At 49.0% G+C, this 7,282-nt stretch overlaps 1 non-coding gene across 1 annotated transcript; it reads right to left on the bottom strand.

Moving 5' to 3' along the window:
* Positions 1-973: 973 nt before the first annotated feature.
* On the bottom strand, positions 974-1,047 carry trnar-ucu (transfer RNA arginine (anticodon UCU)). The gene has a single exon. It is a non-coding gene; the product is annotated as a tRNA-Arg (tRNA).
* Positions 1,048-7,282: the final 6,235 nt, after the last annotated feature.

Here is a 7,282-nt window from a genome sequence, read left to right as displayed (position 1 = left end):
TATCTCGATAACCTCCTCCAGCCTCACAACCCTCCCAGTCTCTGTAACCAACTCCAGCACCTACAACCCTCCCTATCTCTGTAACCTCCTCCAGTCCCTACAATCTTCCCTATCTCTATAACCTCTCCTGACCCCTACCAGCCACTGAGATCTCCGCGCTTCTCCAGTTCTGGCCTCTTGAGCATTCTCCACTTCACCATAAGCTTCTGGAATTCCCACCCTAAATCCCTCCACCTCTCTGTCTCACCCTCTTTCTGTCATCTCTGTGACTCTCTCCCACTCTTTCTCTTCTCTGTGTCTCGCTCACCTCTCTCTGCCCCACTCTCTCCTCCTTTAAGATGCTCCTTCAAGCCTTCCCCTTCGCCCAAGCTTTGGGTCACCGATCCCTCACACTTCCTTGCGTGGCTGCGTGACAAATTTTCTTTGGTAGCGCTCCTGTACAGCACCTTGGGGTGGCCTCACTGGGTTCCAGGAGGCGCTACAGGAATGCAGCTTCTTTGCACTGTGGCTGTAGCTGAACTCTCTTCAGTCCTGAAGAACCAAGCCCCCAGTTTCAGCACCAGGCACAGCGATAAAGACCGGAGGGAATCTGACTTCAGCACCCTGGATAGCGCTCACTCGTTCTCTCGCTCTGGGACAGCGCAGATCTCTCCTCCAATATCTCCAAATCCTCAATCCCTTTGATTCTCACTGGATTGCAAACATTTATCAACTTTAACCCTAGTTTAATGCTTCCTCGGCGTGGAAAGGGCAGCGAATAACTCTTCTTCCAAATTATTCCTATTTTGCATGGATTGTGTAAAAATCTGAATGCAACTCTTTGCTTTAAAAATTAAACTGTACATCAAGAATACGCCAGCAATTGCAGCCTCGTGCAGTCTGTCAATACAAATAATTTTGATGTTGCATTGGAGGTTTAATCGGATTTCTTTTTTGTTCTTTTTGAGGGAAAAAAAACATATTTCAACATCATCATCTCTGCCGGGACTCGAACCCGGACCCTCTGGATTAGAAGTCCAGCGCGCTGATCCATTGCGCCACAGAGACTGACCTGCTTTCCTTCCCCCCTTCTGTAGCAGAATTGCAGAGAACATTCATGACTGAGCTATTGCAATTGGGATGTGGGATGTGCACTGAGAGAGAGAGCAAAAGCGAGCAGTGCAAACTCCGGATCTGGATTGCAAGTCAGCTGGGACCTGGAATTGACAAAGCTGTACATGGAGAGAAGATTGAAACAGGGACTGGGGAAATCCACCTTGGCAAAACACCCCCTTCCAAAATAAGCACACGGCAGATGTGTCCAGGGATCTGGGTGTCCTAATATATGCATGACAAAAGGTCAGTGTACACCAAGTGATTAGGAAAGCTAATAGAATGTTATTGTTTATTATGAGGTGAATTGATTGCGAAAGTAGGAAGGTTATGTTTCACTTTGACAGGAGTGAGACCACAGGTGGAATATTGTGCACAGTATTGGTCTCCTTATTTAAGGAAAGATGTAAATGTGTTGGAAGCAGTTCAGAGAAGGTTCACTAGACTTATACTGGAATGGGCGGGTTGTCTTATGAGGAAAGGTTGGAGAGGTTAGGTTTGTATCCACTGGAGTTTAGAAGAGTAAGAGGCAGCTTGATCAAAGCCATTAGGATCCTGAGGGGTATTGACAGGGTAGATGTGGTGAGGATGTTTCATCTTGTGGGAGAATCTAGAACCGGGGTCACTGTTTAAAAATAAGCGGTCACTCATCTAAGACGGAGATGAGGAGAAATGTTTTCTCTCAGAGGGTGGGGAGTCTCTGAACTCTCTTCCTTAAGGCAGTGGAAGCAGAAACTCTGAATATTTTTAAGGCAGAGCTGGGTAGATTCTTGATTAACAAGGGGGTAAAAGGTTATCAGGGGTCAGCAGGAATAGAGGTTAAGGTTACAATCAGATAATTTCTGCTCTTATTGAATGGGGGAGCAGACTAGAAGGGCCGAGTGGCCTTCTGCTGATCTGAATTTGGATGTATTGTATGTTTGTTCATCTATTTGTACACAGACTGCAGCTCAGTCCCTCCAGAGCTTCAGGAGGCCATTCAGCCCCTTGACAACTGCTCCTCCCTCTGACAAGATTCTGGTTGACTGTTGACCTCAATTGCATTTTTCCTGCCCCCTCTGAGTGAAGATATTTTGCTCCTCATCACAGTGTGGAATAGGCTACCCTGTATCCTGAGACTGTGACCACCTTATTATAGACCGCCCCCCCCCCCTCACCCCCTCCAGTCTTCCCACACCAGCCAGGAGTGGGGGAGGGGGGATGAAGCATCCTCTCAAACCCTGCCAAGCCCAATGAGAATGTCATACATTTTGCTGAGATCACCTCTCACTCTTCACAGCTCCAGTGAATATCAATCTCTCTGCAATCCCTCTCAACCCCAGGACTCAGACAGGTGAATCTGTGCAGTATCTTCCCAAGGTATTGATAACAGAACTGTAAACAGTACCACAGGCACCCACCAAGACCCTATTCAAATGCAGCAGAATCTCCTTAATCTGGTACTTCTACCATGAGCTAACATACCATTTGCTCTCCTGATGATGGACGAGGAACACCAAGGTCCCTCAGAATGTCAATATTGCAGTTTTCACCAATGAAATGTGAATGATTTATCTGGCAATCTTTTCAGTCCCCATTCCAAGCCCTGTTTCCCCTAACCAGTAACTCCAGTGATCTCCCTCGTGTCTGTCCAAGGCTGACCCACACTTTCCTAAGCCTTGGTAATCTCTACTATCTGGAGATCAGCTCCTGATCTCAAATCCAGGCCATCTAAGATTGCCTATTTCCACCATCGGAGCATTGCCTGTCATCACCCCCACACTCCCCCTCCTCACCATCCCCCCACCCCCCCGGCCCAGCTCTTGTACTGCTGAAACCCTTCTCCCTGGTTTGTCAATGTCCAGGCATGACTCGTTCAGTGTTCCCCTGGCTGGTCGACCACCATCCCAAGTTCTGTTGCCTGCACCTGTCCCTAACTCACATCATTCACCCCTTGTGCTCACTGATCTACACTGGCTCCCTAGAGTTCCTCATTTTTACATCGGTCATCTTTATTTTCAAATCCCTCCCAGGCGTGTCCCTCCTTATCCCTCCAGCCCCTACAACCTTCCCTATCTCTGTACCACCTCCAGTCCCTACAACCTTCCCTATCTCTGTAACCTCCTTCAGTCCCTACACACCTCCCTATCTCTGTAACCTCCTCCAGTCCCTACAACCCTCCCTATCTCTGTACCTCCTCCAGTCCCTACAACCCTCCCTATCTCTGTAACCTCCTCCAGTCCCTACACACCTCCCTATCTCTGTAACCTCCTCCAGTCCCTACAACCCTCCCTATCTCTGTAACCTCCTCCAGTCTCTACAACCCCCCTATCTCTGTACCTCCTCCAGTCCGTACAACCCTCCCTATCTCTGTAACCTCCTCCAGTCCCTACACACCTCTCTATCTCTGTAAACTCCTCCAGCCCCTACAACCCTCCCTATCTCTGTAACCTCCTCCAGTCCCTACAACCATCCCTATCTCTGTAACCTCCTCCAGCCCCTACAACCCTCCCTATCTCTGGAACCTCCTCCAATTCCAGCTTCTTGAGCATCCCCTGATTCCAATCGCTCCACCATTGGCAGCCGTGTCATCTGCTGGGGTCTAAGCTCTGGAATTCTCTCCCTAAACCTCTCCACCTCTCGCTCTGCCTTTAAAACCTCCCTCTTTCACTTGTCCCTAGTGTCTCCTAGTGTGTCTCAATTTGTGTTAAATGTTGTTGAAAATGGTAGCTTGCTGGCAATGTAACACTCCTGTGATGCAGCCTGGGCTATTGTGGTGTCAACATTGGTTGATTAGTTAATCCTGTTTTGCCAGTAGTTGAAGCAGGAGGAATGAGCACTCCAGCCCTGGTTTCACACCTTCCCGAGCAGCCAGAGCTGCCAATCTCAGCCATTTCATTCTGCCTGGCCTTGCAATGCAATCATTCCAGCTCTCTCTCTCCTCATTGAACACCATGAAGAATCCAGAGACTCGGGATCCCTGCTCCTGTGCCAATCGACTGGGCTGAGAGACAAGTCTGAGAGAGAGAGAGAGAGACAGTGAGAGAGGGGTAGAGAGCGAGAGAGGGGTAGAGAGCGAGAGAGGGGTAGAGAGTGAGAGAGGGGTAGAACAAGAGAGGGGTAGAGAGCGAGAGAGGGGTAGAACAAGAGAGGGGTAGAGAGCGAGAGAGGGGTAGAGAGCGAGAGAGGGGTAGAATGAGAGAGGGGTAGAGAGCGAGAGAGGGGTAGAGAGCGAGAGAGGGGTAGAGAGCGAGAGAGGGGTAGAGAGCAAGAGAGGGGTAGAATGAGAGAGGGGTAGAGAGCGAGAGAGGGGTAGAACGAGAGAGGGGTAGAGAGCGAGAGAGGGGTAGAGAGCAAGAGAGGGTTAGAGCGAGAGAGGGGTAGAACAAGAGAGGGGTAGAGAGCGAGAGAGGGGTAGAACGAGAGAGGGGTAGAGAGTGAGAGAGGGGTAGAACAAGAGAGGGGCAGAGAGCGAGAGAGGGTTAGAGTGAGAGGGGTAGAGCGAGAGAGGGATAGAGAGCGAGAGAGGGGTAGAGAGAGATAGGGGTAGATCGAGAGAGGAGTTGAGAGTGAGAGAGGGTTTGAGAGCGAGAGAGGGATAGAACGAAAGATGGGTAGAGAGCGAGAGGGGGGAGCGAGAGGGGTAGAGCGAGAGAGGGTTTGAGAGCGAGAGAGGGCTTGAGAGCGAGAGAGAGAGCAAGAGAGAGCGATGCAAACAGAGGCAGTGAGTGAGAAAGGCAAAGTGAGAGAGAGAGACAGAGAGAGGTTCAGAGAGAGGGACAAAGAGCGAGAGAGACAGTAGGAGAGAGACACAAAGAGCGAGACAGGGACAAAGAAGCAGAGAGAGACGGAGAGAATGAAGAGACAGAGGGACAGAGACAGAGAGAGAGACAAAGAGATAGAGAGATGCAGAGAGAGTGACACACACAGAGATAGGCAGACACAGAGAGAAAGGGACAGACATAGAGAGAGAAATAAGGAAGGGCAGGTGACAGAAATGTTAGTGAGGGATCACTTTGGGACCAGTGACCATAATTTCATTAGTTTTAAGATAGCTATGGAGAATGATAGGTCTGGCCCAAAAGTTAAAAATTGAGGCAAGGCCAATTTTGATGGTATCAGATAGGAACTTTCAAAAGTTAATTAGGGGATTCTGTTGGCAGGCAAATGGACATCTGGTTCGTGGGAGGCTTTCAAAAGTGTGTTAACCAGGGTTCAGGGTAAGCACATTCCTCTTAGAGTGAAGCACATAACTGATAGAAGTCGGGAACCTTGGATGACTCAGGATATTGAGGCCCTGGTCAAGAAGAAGGAGGCACATGACATGCATAGGCAGCTGGGATCAAGTGGATCTCTTGAAGAGTATAAAGGCTGTCAGAGTAGATTTAAGAGAGAAATCAGAAGGGCAAAAAGGGGACACGAGATTGAAACATAGAAAAACTACAGCACAAACAGGCCCTTCGGCCCACAAGTTGTGCCGAACACATCCCTACCTTCTAGACCTACCTATAACCCTCCATCCTATTACGCTCCATGTACTCATCCAGGAGTCTCTTAAAAGACCCTACTGAGTTCGCCTCCACCACCACTGACGGCAGCCGATTCCACTCGCCCACCACCCTCTGTGTGAAAAACTTACCCCAAACATCTCCCCTGTACTTACCCCCCAGCACCCTAAACCTGTGTCCTCTCGTAGCAGACATTTCCACCCTGGGAAAAAGTCTCTGAGAGTCCACCCGATCTATGCCTCTCAACATCTTATACACCTCTATTAGGTCTCCTCTCATCCTACGTCTCTCCAAGGAGAAAAGACCGAGCTCCCTCAGCCTATCCTCATAAGGCATGCCACTCAATCCAGGCAACATCCTTGTCAATCTCCTCTGCACCCTTTCAATCTTTTCTACATCCTTCCTACAGTGAGGCGACCAGAACTGAGCACAGTACTCCAAGTGGGGTCTGACGAGGGTCTTATATAGCTGCATCATTATCCCCGGACTCCTAAACTCAATCCCTCGATTGATAAAGGCCAGCACACCATACGCCTTCTTATCCACCTCCTCCACCTGCGGGGCCGATTTCAGAGTCCTATGGACCCGGACCCCAAGGTCCTTCTGATCCTCTACAGTACTAAGAGTTTTTCCCTTTATATTGTACTCCTTCATCCCATTTGACCTACCAAAATGGACCACGACGCATTTATCTGGGTTGAAGTCCATCTGCCACTTGTCCGCCCAGTCTTGCATCCTATCTATGTCCCTCTGTAACTTCTGACATCCCTCCAGACTATCCACAACCCCACCAACCTTCGTGTCGTCGGCAAACTTACCAACCCATCCCTCCGCTTCCTCATCCAGGTCATTTATGAAAATGACAAACAGCAAGGGTCCCAGAACAGATCCCTGGGGCACACCACTGGTGACCGACCTCCATTTAGAAAAAGACCCATCTATACCCACTCTCTGCCTCCTTTGGGCAAGCCAGTTCTGGATCCACCGGGCAGCAGCCCCTTGGATCCCATGCCCTCTCACTTTTTCTAGAAGCCTTGCTTTGGCAGATAAGGCAAAGGCGAATCCAAAGAGATTCTACAAATACATAAAGGGCAAAAGAGTAACTAAGGAGAGAGTAGGACCTCTTAAAGATCAACAAGGTCACCTATGTGCGGATGCACAAGAGGTGGGTGAGATCCTAAATGAATATTTCTCATCAGTATTCACTTTTGAGAAAGGCATGGATGTTAGGGAACTTGGGGAAATAAATAGTGATGTCATGAGGAGTGTATATATTACAGAGAAGGAAGTGCTGGAAGTCTTAAAGTAGATAAATCCCTGGGACCTGATGAAGTGTATCCTAGGATGTTGTGGGAGGCTAGGGAGGAAATTGCAGGTCCCCTAGCAGAGATATTTGAATCATCGACAGCCACAGGTGAGGTACCTGAAGATTGGAGCAAATGTTGTGCCTTTGTTTAAAAAGGGCTGCAGGGAAAAGCCTGGGAACTACAGGCCGGTGAGTCTCACATCTGTGGTGGGTAAATTGTTCGAAGGTATTCTGAGAGACAGGATCTACAGGAATTTAGAGAGTCACACAGGGACTTTGTGAGTGGAAAATCATGTCTCATAAATTTGATAGTTTTTTTGAAGAGGTAACCAAGAAGGTAGATGAGGGCAGTGCAGTTGATGTTGTCTACATGGACTTTAGCAAGCCTCTGACAAGG

The sequence above is a fragment of the Mustelus asterias genome, unplaced genomic scaffold (genome assembly GCF_964213995.1).
Source record: "Mustelus asterias unplaced genomic scaffold, sMusAst1.hap1.1 HAP1_SCAFFOLD_1135, whole genome shotgun sequence".
Lineage (NCBI taxonomy): Eukaryota > Metazoa > Chordata > Chondrichthyes > Carcharhiniformes > Triakidae > Mustelus > Mustelus asterias.
Note: the sequence above shows the minus strand (reverse complement) of the source record. Positions and strands in the feature narration are given on the sequence as shown.